This window comes from Zonotrichia albicollis, chromosome 1, assembly GCF_047830755.1.
Source record: "Zonotrichia albicollis isolate bZonAlb1 chromosome 1, bZonAlb1.hap1, whole genome shotgun sequence".
Taxonomy (NCBI): Eukaryota; Metazoa; Chordata; class Aves; order Passeriformes; family Passerellidae; genus Zonotrichia; species Zonotrichia albicollis.
In genome coordinates, this window is record NC_133819.1 from 57,016,727 (window position 1) to 57,039,141 (window position 22,415).

Genomic DNA, 22,415 nt, shown 5'->3' on the forward strand with positions numbered 1-22,415 from the left:
AATAGAAGCCAGAGAAGCAATAGAAATGACTTGATAGTACAAACTCAGTAGTTGCTACTTCTCTTTGTTCCTGCTTTTTTCTTCCTGACCGTCTTTCAAAAATCCAGACTTGAGATTAAAACACTCCGACATTGGAAAATCAACACAGAAGAAAATTCATTGGCATATCCAGATTATAGGTGTAAAGCATGCACAGAGTACCAGGCTGCAAAGTACAAGATATGCGCTGCTCTGGTTATCTGCTTTTTAAATATTTCAGGTTTGATTTTCTAATGGCACAAATATGACAAGGCAGCAGTTAAGGCATTTACCCTCGTCACTCTTCTGTGATCAAAGCACTCTCAAGGCCTATCATGGAAATATCTGCAACCACGGTAGCGGCGCACTCAATTTTAAAGGTTAAAATCCTTTGAATATAGTAACATCAAAACCAACAAGAACAAATAAGCATATGCCACTCATTAAAGGGAGACATTGTTCTTGCCACACTCTTTTTAATACATCAATGATTTTTCCTCAAAGAAGACGTGAATCACCAGATTCAGTGAACAAAGTCAGAGTTTTGAACTGGACAGGTACCAATCTACAGAAATGAAAACATTTCCATTTTAGCATCAGAGTGAGACCAAGGGTAAGCAAGAGGAGTCCCAGAAGGCCAAAGAGGAAAGACCTAGAGTTCTTCCCTACAACTTCAATAATATAACTTAAAAGCCCTGTTCTACCTGGAAAAAGGGTTTCTCAGTCCTAGGATGACAGAAAACATACAATGATTGGCTACAACAGTTTCTGTTTTCTCTTTGCTTTGAAAAAATTATCAAAACAAAAATCCATTAATTGCTTCCCTGAAAAACTTAAGAGTGGAAATAAAACTGATGTTCTCCTTACATAAAAAAATAAATAAAATTAGAGAGCCTGTTGAACATATTGATGTTCCCTACAGAGTCATATCCAGCTCCATGCTGTGTCAAGTTAGTATAGTTATTGTTCCCTGTAGCTTTTCTTCATGAAGGATGAGGACTTAAAAAAATCAACAAAATAAAAGGCTCTCTAATGTAAAAGAAACACTCATTTCTGCTAGTCATTGATGCAGACAGAGTAAGAAATGACACCTAAATTTATCTGCATGTTTAATTTTGAAGAACTATTAAAACTACATCTAACTCCTATGAAATTGAGCATTCATGCCTAATAGTACAGGCCTAGTGTCTGCTTGCAGATGAAATTTTACAAAGCTTAGCATAAAAAGATTAATCTCTTGGTACTGATTCTGAAATTCATTATACCCTTTATTCATTGTACCCTTTATACATTATACCCTTTCACATATTCAGTTTATTGTACGTGTGGTCTTTTCACTTAGTAGCATTGTCAAATACAATATTATGCAGCTTGATTTGAAATACAAAACTAAATCTGTTTTCTAAAAAAGGCAGAGGAAATAAACATTTTAAGAAATGCTTGCAACATTCTATTTAAGCAACTAATGCTGCTGCACGAGACAGATTGAAGGCTGAAACCTTGCAATAGACAGAATTCTTTGCAAGTCCATTGTGATACAGCAATAAAATGTCTCATTTAGAAAATGTTATGAAGACTGCTAAGAGACCTACAGAAACATATTCTTTAGTAGGAGCATGTTAGTATTACATGTAGGAGCATGTCACATGGCACTACTTTATAGGCAGATGTCTAACAACACCTAAAGAATATTTAGCGTGTTAAATCGATTTTGAATTTTTTTTTTTTTTGTCTTGTTGTCTTGGTTTGAGACAATCTAAAGAAGAACATTCTGGAATGAGTTGTCTCCCCCTCTACGTTCAACCAATCCCTTTCCACCAATAAGAATTGAATATTAGTAGATATAAGTGAAAAAATAAGTTTACTAACAAAAAAGACAGGCAAGAGGAAAAAAAAGTAAATTACTGCTAGATACCAAATTATTAAAAACTCACACCCCCAGCCCCACAGGAACACAGAGAGATGTGAAATGTCAGAAATACCCTCCCTAAGATAGCACTGGGCAGGGGCGGCCTCAGGCCTGTAAGACAAAGGGACAAGATAGTGTCAGATCCTTCTTGGGAAGGCAGGAGCTTCACAGAGCAGTTCCAGCAGCAAACGACAGTCCAACAGCTTATCTGGAGTCAACCTTCTCCCCATGGACACGGACAGCAGGGCAGGCAGGGCCAGGCAAAGCAGCTGAGCTGGAGCCACTTGGTGTTTTCTCTTCTTGGCTGAGCACTGTGGATAGTGACCCAGACTGAGGCTGGGGATGCTCTGCTGCTGTTGGCATGATGCCTCAACTGCAGACAGGCACCTGCAAAATTCATCTCAAGGCAGGTCAAAACTGCTCACTGCGATCTCTCTGAGCCGAAGAAAAAAAAACAGAAAAGCAAAAGTGAACACAAAAAGAGAAGAAAAAACCTTTGCATGAGCAAAGACCAAGAAGCCTGTGAAGCAAATGCCACATGGCAAAGACCTGGAAGCTGCCTGGGATCACCAATTTAATAAATGCCATTGACAGCATCCCTCACACATACAAGGTTCTCATTTGTAGTGTCTTAAACATACAATAACAACTTTTGGGTATAGGTATATATGGAATACAATAGCATTATGAATTGTATCAGTACACATATACTGAATTAGGAAATAAAAGTACAACAAACTACGGCTCTAAGTGATTATTTCAGAATCATGTTTTCCTTCTGTTTTTCAGATTCCAATTTCTTATTACATCTCCTCATATATTTTTGCTTAATCTGCTAACCTAACTGTTGAATTTGAACATAAACACTATAATTGAAGAGAAGTAAGGCAATTTTTTATTATTTATGTTGAGAGAGGAACTAATGAAGCAGAAATATCTTCCCTAGAAAGGTGTGAGAGTCTGTCCAAATTTTCCCTCATCTGCCTCATGATCGTCATTTGAGGACCACTGAAGAGAAGACCCCCCTGTCTTCTCTGTAGGACAAAGTTACACACACCACGGGCCTTGAGACCTGAGCACAGTGCTAAGCTATTGTTCACAGGTGTTGTTTGCTGTATGCTACACTGAGACCAATGAGAAGAAGAAGGGGGCACTGTGCCCTTTTTGCAACAATAGTCTTGGAAGCTGTCCCACTTCTCGGCCTGGCTGGACTTCTCCTGAGTTTTGGGTGGTCTCCCACAGAAGACCTTCACCTGTTTTACAACCACTGTGACAGACAGACTGAGATGTAAGAAGCCTCTCCATCAAGGACTGAGACGTGAAACTCTATGTGAAAAAGGCCCCTCTCCTCCTTCCAAGGACTGGGACTGAAACCCCCAACCCGCGGGAGGTGTGTGGGGGAGGCAAGCTGACCAAAGTGAGATGTTTTCCTGCAGGTTGTGACCACTGGACCACGAAGACAATGGCTCTCGCCTGCTGCTGAGAAAATAGACTGTGTGTACCCTTTCCAAATAAACTACCTTTGATTTGGTTGCAAAATCCATTCCCCCTTCCCTCATTGAAAAAGAGTATAATTGAAGTCCAGATGAACTGCACCTCTGAGATCTCCCCAACGTAACAGGCAGATCCTCAACTGGACTGGACCAAAGGACTTCGTCTCTATGTTTGGTAGCTATATCCCCGCCACCCCCCCCCCTTTTCTCTCTCTTCCTCCATCTTTTTCTCTCCCTTAATCCCTCTATCACATTTTGCTGTGGTTATTCAATGAGGGTATATTGGTTTTGATTATTACTGCAAATCCCCTGTGCCGTGTCAGTTTTTTGCACCCTGAGATCAAATCCACGAACCATCACAAAACTTGTCCATGAGGACGGATCGTAGCAGAAGGTCAGAAAAGGTAACAAATGGTCAGAAACTAGAAAGTGTTAGAATCAACATCTGTTACTTTTGGTACAAAGACTTCCTATATTTACACCAAAATGTTCATCCAAAAGGGGTTTCTAACCAATTATGAAAATGTGTTCGGTAATTTCCCTTTACTGAGAGGATATTTTCCCCTTCAAACAGTAAATCTAGTATCATAAATTGCTCTGATATTCTGTATATTTCTTTCTTCCTAAATTTATTTATTACTAATACTCTTATCAAAAATTTTAAAATAAGATTAACTGATGAACCTAATAGGAAACAAGCAAGCAAGGGGAACTTCTTCTGAGGCTAGTGGGAGTAAGGTCAGGTGATGTGTGCGTGTTTATATGTAGTAGCAAGTTTCTGACCATTTTCATTTAAATTATGGGTGCTTCATTCTGCTCCTCTTGCTTCTCTTCCAGTTCAGAATGTTAAGTACCCAGAGAACAACCTTACCAGTAAAGACTGAGGAAATGAAGGCATCAAGTATCTTAGCCTTTTCCTCATCCTTTGTCCCTCATCCTTTGTCCCTCTGTGTCCCCTTGCATGCAATAAAGGATGGAGAGTCTCTTTTACCCTTCCTTTGCTGCTGATCTATTTATAGAAGGTGGTTTGGGTTGATTTTAGAGTTTTGTATGGTAGTAGTAAAATTAAGTTCTAGTTGGACTTTGGTCCTTCAAATTTTCTCACTGCAGAACATCATGACATTCCTCTAGTCCTCCTAAGTTATCTACCTCTTCTTCCAAAGGCCATAAACTCTTATTTTTTTTGTCCTGAGTTCCAGCCAAAGCTTTCTGTTCAGCCAGACTAGTATTCTTACCCCATCTCATCTTTTGGCACATGGGCATTGACTTCTGTGTCTTTTAGATTTTCTACTTAAAATATGTCCTGCCCTACTGGAGTCCTTTGCCCTTCAGGACTGCCTCCCAAGGGAATCTCTCAACCATGGTCCTAAACAGGCCAAAATCTGTCCTCTGAAAGTCTAAGGTGGCCATTCAGCTGATCCCCCTCCTTACTTTTTTGACAATTGAAAAAATAAGGCAAAGTGAAGGCATGATGTGCCCAAGAAAGTCTCCAACAATCACAACAATAACAAGTCCTTCTCAGTTCCTAAATGGGAAGTCCAGCAGGGCATGTTCCCTGGTTGGCTTGCTCACCAGCTGTGTCAGGAAGTTCTATTCCACACACTCCAAGAACCTTCTAGACTTTACTCTCTGCTGTATTTAATTTCCTTCAGACATATGGAAAGTTTAGGCCTCTCACAAGAGCAAAGGCCAGTAACCATGAAACTTCTCCAAGGTGCTTATAAAATAATTTATCTGCCTCATCATCCTAGACAAATGGTCTATAATAAAGAACAACCAACTTTCTCCTCAGGTTACCTTAGCTTTGTTGTGAGCTAGTTGAATTTAGAGTGCTTGGTAAATCCATTACACGCATTTATGAATGCATATATAAATTATTTTTTCTGAAAACAAGCATTTCATTGGCATATAAATAATGCAAAGTCATTCAACACCTTGCTCCTCCTAAAAAAACCATATTGATACAAATCCACACAGATAAATAGTCCATCATAAGGCACTGTAAAAGTTAAGGCTCACATACATTCTTATCTGTTATGGATTTTGCTGTAAATGGAAAGAAACCCAAAAGATATCTGCTTTCAAATAGAAACTTCTAACATCAACATGAAATAATATCAAGTGATATATGAGAACAATTTCTCTATGATACAAAGTTTGATTGGATAATTTGAAAGGAAAGGAACTTAAGATTTGTCAAACAGAAGGCAAGTATTAGTAATTAGAAACATGACAAGCTGATTACTTCCTCTGGGACAAAAGTAATTTGGTTGTTGGAGGAACTCGTAGGATTTTTATGGGGCAGATTTGTAAGATCCTCTTATCAAGAAAACACTGTGTATCAGCATCTAGTAAAAAGACATCCCTTCAACTCATTTTGCTATGCCACAAAACCTAGAAAATACTGTACGTTTCAATGCGTATTTTCCTATTCTGGTCTAAACTCTGTACTATGTTCATTATATCCAGTTAACAACTGCATAATCAAGAGAGATAAAAGTTGAGGCAGCAGAGATTATTAGAATTTTGTAGAAAACATGGGAAAAGCTACATATCCTCAGATAACAGTAAAAAGTGTGAAGACAGCTAGAATAACTGTATCCATTTACCACATTCTACTTGTCAGCAATAGACTTCTATTCCTGTAGTTGGGAAGTAACACAATACACATGCCACTCATAAGCTGACCTCTTCTAGGCATGATACACAACAAAGAATATTAACATTGCTGAGGTCCTCTTCTGACTTACAATGTATGTGTGGTGTACTTTACAGGGTCATGCAATTTTTTTCCCTGAGTGTTATTAGGAAATTTTAATGCTCTTACAGAAATCCAAGTTTCTGAAGATTATAACTGACTAGATGATATTGGCAATGTCACCGTAGCAGCACTGCAGGACTTTGACTTCACTTTCAAGAGCATAGAAGACCCTTACACAGTGTGACTTCTACTGCTTCACAATGCACATTCATACCAATACTGATCTGGATAATTATCTAGTTGTGGAGTTAATGCATATGGTTTCACTTTATATCAATCTTTCCTGTGCTTGCTGTGTTGCTTTTGGCAAGATCATAAAAAATATGACTCAACCACTTGTCAGCACAATTTTTATGAACTAAGAATAACTAACTAGGAAGCAAGCTTGTCTCTAAAGTAAAACCTTAATTATTCATTTTTGAAGCATTTTGTTTGAAGTGAAATTAGCAAGAGATAGTTTTGTAAGTTTCCCAATGATTAGGAAACATGACTGGAAATGCTCAAGGGATGTGTGTAACCAGCCAAATATATGAATAATTAAAACAAATGTGCCTTGCTTCACTAGTGACTGAAGTTTCCAACATCTTACTAAAATAATGATGGGGTTTTTTAATTCTTAATTTAAGATCATTATACATTTACTATAAAATGCCCAAAAGCTAACACCAAAAGCAATATTCCTCTGGACTTGCTGCCCCATTAGCACAACAAAAATCTAACTTTTCCTATGTGTTCCTTACTTCATGGTCCTGAAGCCACTGAGCAAGATGTGCTTGGGACTGAGTACATGAATATCTGCTTAGAGCATAGACCATTTTCAGTATTTGAAGAGAAAAGACACATTTATTTATCATGGAGAGGATTATACTAAGATATCTACTACTTGTATATATTTGCAGTGAAGTACAGCAAATCCACTGTCATGCACTACCCATCTGTTATTACCTGGCTAATTTATTTGAGAAAACACTTTTTGGTTAGTGGAGGATCTTTACCTTAGAAAGACTGAATATAAATTTGTGATAAGATATGAAGATCTCCATCCTGCTTCCCAGAACAACTGGGGGTTTTGTCCTGTATTCTCTTGTGTTTTGCCTACTTTAAGGCTAAACTATTTAAATATTAACATTGCCTGTGAAAAACCTTTCAATTGAATTACACAGCACTAGTCAGCAGAAAAATTATTTCCTGATAGCATAATCTGATATGGCTGTCATATAGCACCAACAAGTTTTAGAGTTGGATGAATCTCAAAATCCTTTTTGTGTAACTTGCACTAAAGATATCAATCCATACTTTGTTTATATCTGGATAGAAGGTGCTTTCCAACTCTAATTAAGTAGTTGTTATTATTATTATTATTATTATTATTATTATTATTATTATTATTATTATTATTATTATTATTATTATTATTATTATTATTATATTTTCTTACAGAGGGAAAATAAATTCCCAAAATCTTTGCCTATTCTTGGATAACTGTAACTACTTCCAATGTTTCTTTGCCACAAAAATCTTTTTGATTCCCAAAGAAACCTTACAGGATTTTCAAGCAATATTCTCAGTTCTGTGATTCTATGTGAACCACTGTTTGACAGCCAAAATTTCCTCTTTTCACAGAGTATTCCCTTCGAACTAGCACATCACAAAATCTGGTTCACATTACTGGTTTCTACTTCAGCTTCAGGATAAATTAATCACCTCTTTTTACTGTTCCTTCCTTTGCCTCATTTGTTGCCATTTTCTTCAAGTTGGGATCCAGCCAAAATGTCATAATGCTCCACTCTTAGTCATTCATTAGAAATTATTTTCTTACCTGAAAACAGCAATAGCTAGTTCTACCACAGATTAATGATTAGGTGGGCTCAAGTGTACCATACCTTTACTTTAAGAACAGATCGGCTTAAAAAATCAAATATGTGAAGATGATGATGATGATGATGAAGATAGAAGAAGAAGATGATGATGATGAAGATGATGACTATGATGAAGAAGATGAAGATGATGAAGATGAAGATGAAGATGATGATGATGATGATAGAAGAAGATGAATATAGAAGATGATGATACAAGAATAACAATATTCATTTTAGCAAAAGCCATTCAAAATAAAGGGGTTTGAAAAGTTGACAGTTTCTTGAGATTTGTTTCTGATCACACTGCTCATACAATATGTGTAGCAAACAAGTACATAAACCATAGATTTAAGCGGAAAGATATTAGAATTTTTTAATACCAACCGAAGCATTGCAATGTCCATATGCTTTCCCTGTTTGAAAATCTGGATAATACTTCCATAACTTAAGGGGATCATAGGGATAGAAACTTCAAGGAATGAAAAGTGCTTTAGTCCTGACTTAACATGGTCCAGCAAGTATCTAAATCCCCCAGCTAATGAATATCATTAATTTCAATCTTATCTGTTTCTGATTGCAATTACTTTCTTACTGCCTTTTCATGTTGCAATACTTAGGGCAGTTCAAGTGCATTTCAACTTTAATGGTAGAGATTTCAGATTATGAATTATTTTATTCTGTTATTTTTAAAAAATAAGTACTCGTGTAACAAAGAAAGCCTCTAATATAACAAGGTACTATGCGTGAGTAACTGGTAACTGTACACAAGTGCAAGACTTTCCTATCATTGTAAGGCAAACACACAGAGTAAATAAATTAGCTTTGTGCTAATTTTAGTGCTTGATAAAGGAGAAGAAATTCCCTAGCTAATTCATTCAAATACAGTAGTGCTATATGGGGTTTGGTTGTCACAAAGCAGTAACTAATAGTTATTGCAACATTGTAGAAAAGACATTTAATTCTAGATAGACCTGAAAGAAAGCATTCTGCTGAATATAATCAATATATACAATATGTACAAGATACTTTTACAGGAGCTTAGTGCAGGGATTCCCTGAAAAGGTGTGTGATATTTAATTGTTTAGATCTTAGAAGTTCTATGGTTGTGAAATCAAGGGCAGTAAATGAATTCTTTTTTCCTTATGGTTATTCTGAGATAACTGTATTTTAAATTTAATCACTATCAAAGCAAAGAAAGATGTTACAGCATAAATCCTACATTAAGATCAGTCTATGTAATTGCAGTGTTTCACTTTGCCTGTGAAGTCTGTGGCATTCTCAAAATTCAATATAGAAATATAATAACAGTCCAAGGCTAGAGAGGTGATTTTGGAACATCAAAAAGTATGATTACATATAGAATATTTTCCCATTTACACCAGCCATTAAAAAATAAAAGAAACAAAGAAACAAGAAAGAAAGAAAATAGGAAACCATGAACTGACTCTTACAGAAAATATGGCAGTCTAGGCCAATAAAGTTTTCTGGCATATATATAGGGGTAAAAACCAACTGAAAATACAGAAATATAGCTTTATTAAAAGGATTAATAAATTCTTAATAAATAGATCGACATCTATAACAGGTATTGAGCTCATTCATATTTGTTTCCTTAATAAGTAATAAGCTAGTAATATTGGCATACTCTTAAAAGACTGTCTTGGCAAGAAATCATTAGTTGTTTCATAATAAATATTTTACACATAGTGTTTATTCTTATAAACGTGACTGAGTCAAGCTTAATCCCACCTTTAATAATATTATTCACATGTGATCAACTTGTTGTGACTAATAGCTCTACATCTTTGATAGGATGAAATCCATAAATGTGACTTTTAATAAAGCCTGATTCCCCTGTAGGTATGAAATGGTGAAGTGAATTTCAAGAAGCTCTTTGAGGTTGTCAGCTTCTTCCTTCCCTTCCCCTTGACTCTTCCCTCTCCCTTTCCTTATGCAAACACACATGCTTTGTCATTTTGAAAGGACTCCAATGGAACACAAAAGATATAGGATGTACAATTCACCTGTAGAGATGTTGTTCAGGAAAATGTAGCAATTAATGACTATCCAGTCAAAGATAAATATAAAACTTTCTATTTCAAATTTCTCAGATGTCAATTCTGCCAAGTACTATTTTCCACATAACTCAAGGTAGATGAAAATTCAATTTCTGTCCTTGAAAATAATGTCTGATACTTTATGAACTGCCTTGTTTTCCAGATACTAAAATGAAGGAAAGATCTTTTCACTGGCCTTAAACAGTTTGCTTTTCTGTCATAAATCACAGAAAAAAAAAAAAAAAAGTTTAAACAATTTTGCAAACCACACACCTATCCTTAATCTGTTCATCTCTTTGTTCACACAGCCAATCAAATATTCAAGATAAGTTTTTTGAATTTCAAAGCTTTCTTTTCATTATTTCAGTTCCTATTATTATCAATACCGGTATGAAAGGAATCTAGTATGATGGAAAAAACTTCCTTTTACTGAAGTATTTCAGAATCCAAAAATGAGGGGCTTGCTGCTTAGATCTAGGTAGTTACAGCTTGACACACTGTTCATTTTAGTACAAACCCCCCAAGATTCCAATATTAGATAATAAAATAATATGTTTCAGTTATGAAGCTAGTTTAGTTTACAGCTCCTTCTATTTAAAATTTTGCTTTCCTTAAGATACTGTTCCTAAATGCAAAACTTTCCTTTTCTCTGTAACTCAGCTACCAGAAGATTTGTCAGTACCTAATTGACACAGTATCTTCTCAGTACCTGTCATACCTGTCCTCAGCCTTTGTTGAAAACATGCAATTTTTTGACAGGGCATAGAGGCAATATACTTTTTTATCTGATTGCTAGTTGACAAACATGAGCCAACTATGCTTCTTGGAACCACAAGGCATGATAAAAATCACCCATTTCAATTTCATATGCTTTTCAGTAAGGGAACTTGGAGAGTGTCTCCCCCTTAACATCTGCTGTGCCTATGAAGTCATTCTCCTCTTCAACTGATAGAAGTTAGCCAGTGCTTTCAATAGTTGCTGAGGGGATGAAAGATAGATACCAAAGAAAAATATCCTGTATCTTTTTTCTGCCATGTGTTGGAACAAGCAAATGGGCAGAAATGGCATTGCAAGTGTGGGAAATGGCAAAAATATCACATAAACCTGCCATTCCTTTATGTTTTAATGTACAGTGAAGTACAAAAAGCTAATGTTTTAGAACTCTAACAACAGTGCATAAAGTTATGCTCCAGTCAGCGTCCTTAAATGCAGGATACAGCTGTCTGCCTGAAGTCTTTTTTTCTACCAATATTTGGCTCTAAATACCAGCTGCAAGTGCATATCCCCACAGAACAGGTAAGAACTAATACAGACAACACACTGTAACATTAAAAAGCACTTAATTTTTTCTGTACAAGCTGACTTTTGAGTTTGGGCTTAAAATACCCCCCTTTGATTTGGAAATAAAATAATATTCACATTTTATACATGAATCTGTTCTTTGAAAGAATGAGTGTGGTCTCAATTTGGGAAATCCTTATGATTTTGCACATATGAACTGAGTACTTTTGAACTCCTTTTATGATTCCTATTCCAGTAAAATCACAGGATACAAAGGTATTACAGGAAGGGGTTAATGGGACTTCTGTGAGTCAGGCCAGTTCTGACAGGTCATTGAATGTGTCAGCAGATGTTTACATCATCCAAGCTTAATCAGAGGAAATACGGAATTAGGGTTTATCAGTATCATCATAGGTAAGTTGAGCTTCACAGTCCATAAATAAATGGATTTGTGAATAGGTGTGTGATTTGTAAAGCGCTATAATAATTTAAAAACCTTTTGGTGTAAAATATGGACTTTTCTAAAGAATACTATTGAACAATGTACAATTTACATTCCATGAATGAACTTGGAAGGAAGAAAATGAAGTCAGAAATGCTGGACCACATCTATCAAATACCTTTTTTTTTTTTTTTTAAATTGTAATGTTCCACTTGAGGGTAAAACCTCTCTTTTAGCCAAGTCCTCAATTTTTTAGTTATGTAGGGGAACGCATTTATCATTTCCTCCAAAGGTAGTTGTTGTCTCACTGCTTCTGATTTTAGAATGCATCCCACTAGCTGACACAGACACAATGAATTTTCATCCTTTCAACTAAAACAAAGTTAGAACAAGGAAAAAAGAAATTGCAAAAGAAGGAGAAAATTATTCAGAACTCTATTTTTTTATGACCTATTAAGAGACAGCATATTAGAAAACAGATTGCATATATAGTTTCACAAGTGGAATGTTTGCCACATGTCAACTAATTGTAGGAAAGTGAGTGAGAAAAATTTATATTGAAAATTTACTTCTAAAGACAGAACACTTGAACCAAAGATTGATAACTAATTGTTGGAATGAAAGCCTCTCTGTGTTCCTCAGAGAGATGAATGCAGAGGTTAAATTAAAGCCTTTAGAGAAATTAAGGTATATTAAGTCACATATATATGAAGTAGAAATAAAAGTTTAAGTAGATGGAAGTTTAAGTTATAGTTTTAAGTAAGTAGAAATACATTTTTAGTACCTTAAAAAACTGTGTTAGCTAGTAAAGGTCCTAAGGCCTAGTTTAAAGTTAAGTAACTTAGCTGCGGACATAACAAAAACATAGCAAAACTTTGCTTACATCTCTGAAATAAATAGAACTATAGGCATACATAGATAGAACCATTCATGTATGTAAGTAAGAAAACAGATAGTATATTTGCAGAAATAAATAATATTATATGCATAGTTTTTTTAGGTAAGAACTGACACTACTTTTGTACTACTTTCACACATTTAAAATTAAGTTTAGATTAGTTTAGAAAGAATGTTTTATAATTGTGTTTTTAGCTAATTAGATGTTTTATAAATAAAATACCTTGTAATGAGTTGTAAGAGAAATCAACCACAACAAGAAGAAGATTGAAGAAGAACAACAAGATAAAGAAAATAAGAAAGAAGAAGAGAAAGCTGTAGTACCTACTGCTACAGTTCAGAACATGGGACTATGCCAAGGAACAACTGCTGCTGCTGATGCTGCTGCTTCTACATGGAGCCCTGGGACTATGCCAGAGGTTCCTGCTGCTGCTGCCTGGAACATCAGCCTCTATACCAGAGAACAACTGTTACTGCTGTTGCCACTGTTCCTGCACAGAACCTGGGGACTCTATGCCAGTAAGTAGCTGTTGCAGCTGCAGCTTTTGCTTGAGACTCTGTGACAAAAAGTTTTTAACACAGACTTTAACATGGACTTTAATACCTTGAACTCTTTACCTTTGAGACTGATTAATTCATACAATAAACAACTTTACTACAACTAACAACTGCTCTTGCCCCTTTGAGGACCCCAGATCCAACACAAGCTAGACAACTAATTGAAAGGAGGCTGAATACAAAGGCCAAATAATTTAGCCTTCAACAGGAAAATTTACGGGGTCAGATTACAAAGCTGATAATAAATGCAAGGTATCTGGAATGAAAAATAAGAAGTTCTGTTGAAAATCACATAGAATTTTGAGAATTGAATAAACTGAATGTTATAAAAATTATTAGTATTAGAGACAAAAATGTGAACATAAACTGACTCAGTGCTGGGAAAAAACGCTACATATTGTTAGAGTTCTCGCACTTATAGAAAGATGTAGGAAACGATCATCGTGCACAAGAGAAAACAGAATCTGTTCTGAATAGACAAAATATACCTAAGGAACAGAAGAAACTTGAGCCCTGACATGACACCTAAAGTTATGGCTATCAAATGACAGTGAAGAATTAAATGCCAGAACCTTCCCCAAACCTGGAAGCAGTTATTTTATGAGTGCTTAAATAGAGCTGTGCTTTCTCATGTATGTTTATATAACTATGTGTTCAACCACAAAACAAAATTTTATGAGTGCTAAATAGAGCTGTGCTTTCTCATGTATGTTTATATAACTATGTGTTCACCCACTTTTGTAGGGGTTTTCCCTCAAAGGTGTTGGTATAACCTTAATACTGTGTTCGTTATCACTACTCAAATCCTCTCCCACTGAAACACTTCCATGATTTTAGCTTATTTCTCTATGTTGATTTCATGCTATCTTTACAATTTGCTATTCAGAAACTGGTTCTGCTATTCCTTATGACTTTCTCTTATCATCTTTCAAGCTTACAAACACAGAGTAATACCATCAGAAAAATAGTAAGAGTAGTTATTTTCATACATAAGGTCTAAAAACATGCATTACTTCACAAAAAAACCCAAACCTCTGAAGTAATTCAGTCAATTACACAAACCAAACAGATCAGTATGAGTCAATAAGGAAAATTATACTCAAAAAGAACAACAGTATGGAGTCATTTAGTGAACAGGAGGTTTATTTGCCAGGGGAAAAAAAAAGCCTTCAGAGTATGGAAATAGCAGGACTCTGAAAACTAAGAAGACCACAAAGGTAATAGTGATTGGCCTCCAAGTCAGGCGTTTGTAGGTTTTAGAGCAGTCATAATTTTGAGTCCAAAAAAAAGGCAGAAAATGAAAAACAGTTTTTACAAGAATTCCACTCCAACTTGAAAATTTAATATAGATTGTTCACCAAGCCTCTTGTAGCCTTTTATAGCTAAATTTCTATTTACTAAATCTTATAAACCAGGTTTAAGATCCTTTATCAGGCATCCATAAAATAATTAGGAGTTAATTCTTAAATTAAAACAAACATTTCTCAAATAAGTTTAAGAAGCTTCTACTAAAATTCTAAATTCAGATTCAGATTTTCAGTGATCTAGTAAGGTTCACAGTGAGTGTGCTTCTGATGTAAAACTCTCCTGGGTACAAAAATTACTTCTATAAGCATAGTATAGACAACAACAAACATTAAACAATCTCCAAATACATACTGTTGAGCATTATTGTTAGAATGCTACAGCAGTATTGGTAATCTTTATGATCCATAGAACTGAGAGGCAACAACCAGTATTCAATCTTTTAAATTTACCTTCATGTTTAGGCTCTTCCAAGTTAAAAACAATTTACAGCATAATGTGAGCTGATAATCACAAACTTGAGGGCCAAATATATTTATGCTCCAATGGAATACCCAGTGGAATTTAAATAAGTACATCAGGTATCAAGTTGTATGATAACCATAACCATCATCATGGTTAAATCTACCTTTGAAGACATCATTTGTGGGTTTCGGGTCTTTTTGTGGGCTCAGGGCATTTTTAAGGTAGTTTAAAAGCAGCACCACAGAAAAAGAGATGCTTTCTACCTTGTCCACGGTTTCTTAACATTTATCACACATTACTGAGCAGAAGAAAAATAGCTTTCAGTAAAATATTTGGATTATTAAAAGTGCTGCAACGAAAGGAAGAAAAAAGGCATCTCTAAAGATTTGCAGAAACAGGCATATTTCAGAAAATACTGGTTTTTTACTTATTATTCTAATAATTAATAATTCCATAGGTGAAAACTTGTGTTACTGCATCAAAAATAAGTTTATTTCACTCACAGCATACTAGAATGGAAGAGTATGCTCAATGCATTTGATGCAAGTCAAAATCTGCACTTAAGAAGACTACTTAGGAAGAAGACAAAACATCATTTTAAACTATGAACCTCCCATGGTTCCATTCTGTTGTTATTAGAACTGCTTCTAAATTTATCATCCCTTGACATCAAATTAACAGATCAATTTGTTTTTCATCTTGACAATAGCCTATAAAGCTATAAACAACAAGATGGACTGATCTCTCAAACCTTTATAATAAGTTTGAAAATCTTTATTGATATTTTTAAAAGCCCTCTTGTAGATGAGTTAAGAGAAGACTATTTTACAATAGAACAGGCTATTCCTAAATAATATAAAATCACTATAAATATTTATTTTACATTTTTAATATTGATACTATGATGATACTGATACATCAAAGGTTGATGATGCTTTCTAAAGGCACTTTGACAGGCTGGAAGAAAAACCAGGAATTTCAAGTTCAACAAGTGGAAGTGCCAAGTCCTTCAACCTGGGAAGAAACAATTGAAAGCTTCTGGGTAGGAAAAGACCTGAGGATGCTGGTAAGCATAGAATCACAGAATCATTAAGGCTGCAAAACCACTTCTAAGATCATTGAGTCTATTAATCTAGCATCCATTAATCTAGCATCACCTTGTTCAGCACTAAAGCATATCCCCAGGTGCCACATCCACATAAAACAAAACACAAAGCAGCGTGTCTTTAGAACAAAGAAAACTAATTGGCATCTTGCTCTGCTTTAGGCAGAGTATTGACAGCAATTTGAGGGAGGTAGTTGTTCTGTTCACACTGCTGATGCCAACTCTGAAGTACTGTATTCAGTTCTGAGCTTCCCATTACAAGATAGACATTGATGTACTGGAGACAGTCAAGTGAAGGGCCATGAAGATGACTAAGGGACTGGAGTATCTTTCCTATGAAGAAAGGCTGAGAGAACTTGAACTGTTCAGTTTTAAGTAGAGGACACACAGAGGGGTCTTATCAAGATCCCTGAAGAAAGGATACAAAAAGGACAGAGTCAGACTCTTTTACATGGTGTCCAGTGACAGGACCAACAGAAATACAGGACTTTCCCTCTGAATAAAAGGAAATACTTTTATACTGAGAGTGACTGAACAATGGCACAGGAAATCTTCAAAGGCATCTGGATATGGCTTAAAATTTTCAAAATTCTCTAAAATTATTCTAGAAAATGAAATGGAGCAATATCTATATGTTAATTTGATATTATGCCTTCAGTGCGGTGGAATTCATGAAGTGTTTGGAGAGAGCATTACTTTTGCTATATTAATGAACTTATGAACTTCGATTTCTTTAGCAAATATAAACTTAATCCAGCAAACAGATTACCTTAGTCATTAGAATGACAGTAGTTTCATTGGTTTCAGACATATAATTAAAAAAAAAATCCTGAGTACAAACTAAATCTTTTTTCCTGCTAAAATTTTCTAAAATCTCCCTGTAAGTTTTTTTCTTATATCTGCTTATGGATCTGATTGTAGGATACCAAGTGAATTATCTCAAAGCAGTTTGGCATCACTATCTTGTCCATTTATGATGGCTACTGATTGAGGTGGCATGCTAGAAAGCACAAATATGAATATTTTAGTTTGTTTGAATTGTGTTTTGTCAAGAACTAAAGTAACATAATATATGATTTATATTATTTTCAGTTATTTTGACACAAGCCTTCAGATATAGATAGTTCATAGGACAGTAACATTATACATTTGTTCTCAAAATTCCCAAAAATTGTTAAATAAAAACAAAGCAGTGTGATACCAATGAGCTATAGTCAGGTCTTAGGTATGTCCTCCCCCTCTGCCATGCATGCATCCTTCTCCCTTTTTTCTGTCTCTAATAGGCAGTGTGGTTTGTCTTAATATAAGGACACCAGGTGGATATTACAGGAAGAACTGGCTGAATCCTCAGTAATTAATACAGTTTAGAGATGGGGGAGCAGAGGTATTTGTGATTGACTTTGGTGTACACGGGCCTATAAAAGGGAATAAAATCTTGCTGGAGACTAGGCCAACTGGGCAAACTGGAATCCAGAGGCTGCAAGCAGTTTACAAGGATTCCTGCAGAATACATCCCTCCTCAAGATGAGAAATACTCACTTTTGGATGAGTGCAATACTCACTTTTGGACAAAGTGCAAAAAGTGCTAAGATTCAAGCAAATAATAGAGAAAAAATCCTGCAATAGTTTCATAGGTGATTTGCTGCTTTGTGATTGGGAATTCTGCATCACCAAAGACTGTAAACCTGTAGGTTTCTAGCTGAACCTGTCTATATTATAACCCCTCAGTCATAAACTGAAACCAAATCTGAAACTAGATGGACCTAGCTGCACCTAGACTTCTCTTTAAGAAGCAAGGGGTCTCACTGAAGGTTGTGATTCAACAGGAGAGACCACAACCTCGTGGTCACAATCCATCATAATAGATCAGAGAGTTCTTATATATTGCATTGACAATATTTAGATACTGTATTAAACCTAAATCTAATCATAATCACACACATAATCACTGTGTTCTTCTCACACCTGGCAAACGTTCTTTCAACTACTCTGCTGTAAGAATCACAGTAAGATGACACCAGAATGACAAGGATGTGTTAGTGTCATCAAAGTGAACAGTCACAGCAAGGCAAGAAACACTAGAACAACAATGTGCCCCATTTTGCATGTAATGATCTTGAAAGGGTGAAGGTGAATCAACTCTGATTATTTGCTCCAGCCCACAAGGGACATACCTAGCCCCCTACTGAGGGACAGCACAGTCACAGGTTGTTTGCATCAAAAAGGATATGGTTCAATCAGAAAAATTATTCAGGCAAGTTAACCAAAATGAAAGTAAAAATTAAAGCCTACATAAAACTCAATAACACTTTCTTTAGGTGTGAGTTCTTATCAGTCATTAATCTTCCTTCATCACTAATCCAAATTATGCTGAAACCTGAAAATACATTACATAATACACTGAGAATAACCACTTATTTTGACACAATTAAGAGCATAATACTAAAAAATACTCTCCCATTCTTTTAGCCCAAACTTATTCTTTCGTAATTATTGCCCTGTACAATTCCCTTCATGATCTTACTGAGTTGTGTTTCGAAAGCAATCACTCCAATTAAGAGTTATGGGAATTGTCTTACAAAGAGATTAGAATTTCTTTGTATTTTAAAAATTCCATGTGTTACTAATCAGTTTGCTTATGTCTTCTTCTAATAGTATCCTTCAGTTTAAAAATGTCTCTTTTAGAGTATGTCCTAATAAATTTTTTCCTAATCCTCATTTGAGAGGAAGTGAGATTTTTGAGATGCTGTGGTCATACCAATAGGTGCTCAGATTTGAATATTGGCACCTGGTGTGGCCACTGAAGACATGGATACGCCTCTGAGAACACAGGGGATTAAAAGCAGAGAACTCCCAGGGGGAAGCTCTCTTGGGTTCTGTCCAGTCCGTGAGGGAGGTCAGAGCTCCCCTGCCCGGCTGCGGGCTGGGCGGGAGAGGGGAAGCCATGCGGCCCGGTGAGGTAGGCCGGGCCTTGGACAGAGAACGGAGGTGAAGGCCCCTGCAGGATGGAAGGGTGGAGGAGCATCGAGAGGCATCAGGCAACCACTCCCCCACCCCTCCACCCCCCAGGAGATAGACAGAGACGGTGCTTGTGCCACCTTGAAATTCGATATTATGAGCAGGCAAGATGGCTGGCCATGAAGGAGAAGGGGAGGGGGTGGTGAGAAGATCCCAGCAGGGCAGCCATGGGCGTTCTGGACAGGCAGAGCCTGAGATTTTTAACCCTTTTCTTGGCTGATGGAAACCTTACAAATGCTGATCCTCCTGGAGCTGAATGAGAAGAGAGATAGAGATGAGATAAGAGGAAATGGGCCACAAGAGAAGTTGAGAAGAATCTTAGGTGGGAGGAGATGATGGAGTGGCCTTTGGGTAGACTTTTCTTGTATAGCCATGGACAGAACGATTTTTCCTGTGACACAGAGACTGCATTTAGGGGGAGGCAATGGCTTGGAGCCAAGAGAGTGCAGTGATGTTATGTGAAGGAGTACGTGAACATAGACAATGGGTGAGGAGGGTGGTGGTGCCCCCTGTCTTCAGGGAAGAAGAAGATCTCTGTTCTCAAGACCCCTTGGTCCCAGGGGGTGAATTTGGGAGGGACAGGTCCCGAAAGTGAGAGACTGTGCTCTTTTTGGAACTGGGCAAAGCATCCTTAAAAGGGGAACCCTAGAAGCAGCTCTGGTCCATGTGCAGTGGTGAGAGCACTGGACATGGAAGGAAGATGTCACCATGGCAAATGATCTCCGAGCAGCGCTACATGTGACATGGAAACACAAGAGGTCTCAACTGTGTTTCCAGGGGAAACCTATGGCACAAGAGGGACTCCTCTCTTCTTGATGAACTGAGAATTGATTATCTAAAGGGTGGTGATGGACTGAGAATTGGTGATCTGAGGGGTGGTAACTGAATTGAGAATCCAAGGTTTTGTACTACTGTGACATATTGGAAATTTAGTGGGAGGAGGAGGAATGTTTTTGGAAGGTTTTTATTCTGAATTCTGTATGCGTTTCTTTTTATAGATAGTTGTAAGTTAATAATGTTTTTTCTTCTTAAGTTGGAGCCTGCTTTGCTCTATTCCTGGTCACATCTCACAGCAGACACCAGGGAGCATACATGTTCATGGAGGCACTGGCATTGTGCCAGTGTCAAACCGGGACACTCACAAACTGGGAGAAATAATTTTTTTCCTTAATTTTTCTTGTCATGAATGATCATAGTGTTACCTGGGGAGCAAGGTGAATGTACTACCACAATTTCTTCTGAAACCAAGACTACAGCAGATACATACATTCCTATGAGGCTGCTAACTAGAAAGGATAGGCTAAAGTTCAATTTTGGTATGATTAATATTTGGTAGAGTTCAAGATACGGAAGTACTAAAGATATTTTGCTATTTGGAAAAAAAACGTGTTACTCAAAAAGACAAAAGTTTAATATTTCCACAAAGCTACTGAAAACTTATTATTCCCTATGTGTGTGCTGTCTTTGAATATGCAAAGTGAGCAACTGCAAGTGTAAATCAGTTACCTTTGCTGAGATATTTTCAAAAATATGAAGTTACAGAAGGAAGATTCACATCAAAGATTTCTTCAAAACCAGTTTGCTGGTGGATGACCTGCCTTCCAAGAATTAATCTGCTGAGAAAACTCACAACCATTTATTCACTGAGACAATCTCCTACCTAAAAAAAAAAACAAACAAAAAAAACCCATACAAGCTCTTGTCTTACCTGAAGATACACTACATCTTGCTATGTTACATGGTAAATGAAAGTTCCTGAGACTGAATAGTTATTGCCATGGCAGGAAAAGAAAGTGTTTAGGTTCTTTTCTGTCTAGAAGTCTCATGCCCTGTAACTCTTTAACATATGTAGCCTGAGTGCTAATTAAAACCATAAAGAGTCACCAAGTATTGTGAAATTCAAATGTGATTTAAAATGTAAAAAAAGTAGTATAAATACCCTTATCTACCAGAAAATAAAGTGGGAAGCTGCCACTTGCTGTCTGCAGAACTCACTAACAAGCCTGTGCTCACAGCTGTCGCCTTGATTCAAAGTAGTTCATTCCGAATGCCATTTTTTTAATTTTCAAGATTTCTACTGAACATAGTTGAGGCTTCCATTACTGCAGACTATGAGCACAAAAGGCACACTATTGAAATCCATACAGAATTTTCCCTTGGGTAAGGGGAAATAGAAAAAGACTAAAAAAACCCTAACCTTAACCTTTAAATTGAAAATATTCTTGCTGCTTAAAAATACTATGAAATTAACCAAGAGGAGTAAGTTATAAAGCTTCATTATTTTCTAACATGAGGGTTCAGACTTGCAAAAATATGGGAGACTATATTTAGTGAAAATCTTCTGACACCAGCAGTATTTTTATAATTGAGATTTGAAGGAGCAGATGCATTCATGAATCTTAACATGATGAGCTTAGAAGCACTTAATCCAACTGACTATGTCACTGACAAAGATATTAAATAGTAATTGTCTAACTACAGACCCATGAGAGACATCACTTGCTACTAGTTTCTACTTGAACATTGCGACATTGATTCATCTTTGGACACAACCAGCTGCCACCATAGGAGAGACAAGTGATGTTAAGATGGGCTATTCTCGAACTCTTAGATTTCAAACTTGGGAATTAAGAACTAGAGGCAGCACAGATCATATTCCAAAGGTAGCTGAAATTTTAAGAAAAATCCCTGTGGCCTTTTTCCCTTGAAAACTAAACTTCAGAACTGATTATGTGTATAACTCGCAAAACAGTAGGTGACAGAGTCATTTGCATTCATTTCATTACTGCTTTGCCTTGTACTACTTTTACGGATAGCTACCCTTTCCATGATGTTCTAACAGCAAGTATTTAAAAGACCAACAGAAGGGATAAGAAATGGGGGGTTATTTTACACTTTATGACAAACTTTTTGAAATTAAGAAATTGAAAAATTGCCATATACCAATTATAATTCCTTATAATTCTCTATGAGCCAACAATGATCAGAAAAAAGGTATGTTTAATGTTAGTCACTAGTAAAAGAGCAGCCTCTCTAATTCTTATCTACTGAGAATATGAATTTTTTTTCTTTTACCTCAAAGTAATTCAGGAAAAGCAGAGTATAAAGACTAGTCACTAAAAGCAAAAGATGCTTCACAATAAAAAACATATCTATGTGATGCTGATAAATAAGGCAAGTGGAAATTCATTTGAGGCATTGATCCCTATCAGACTGTTTTGACCTACTTTTTATCTGTACAGATAAA

General features: G+C 36.3%; 1 long non-coding RNA gene across 1 annotated transcript in view; it reads right to left on the reverse strand.

The window, feature by feature from the left end:
• Positions 1-1,709: 1,709 nt before the first annotated feature.
• The window catches only part of LOC113460404 (uncharacterized), a 45,106-nt gene continuing 24,400 nt past the window's right edge, over positions 1,710-22,415 (reverse strand). Inside the window, exon 5 of the long non-coding RNA XR_003382248.2 lies at positions 1,710-2,362. This is a non-coding gene — a long non-coding RNA (uncharacterized LOC113460404). The remainder of the gene's footprint in view (positions 2,363-22,415) is intronic.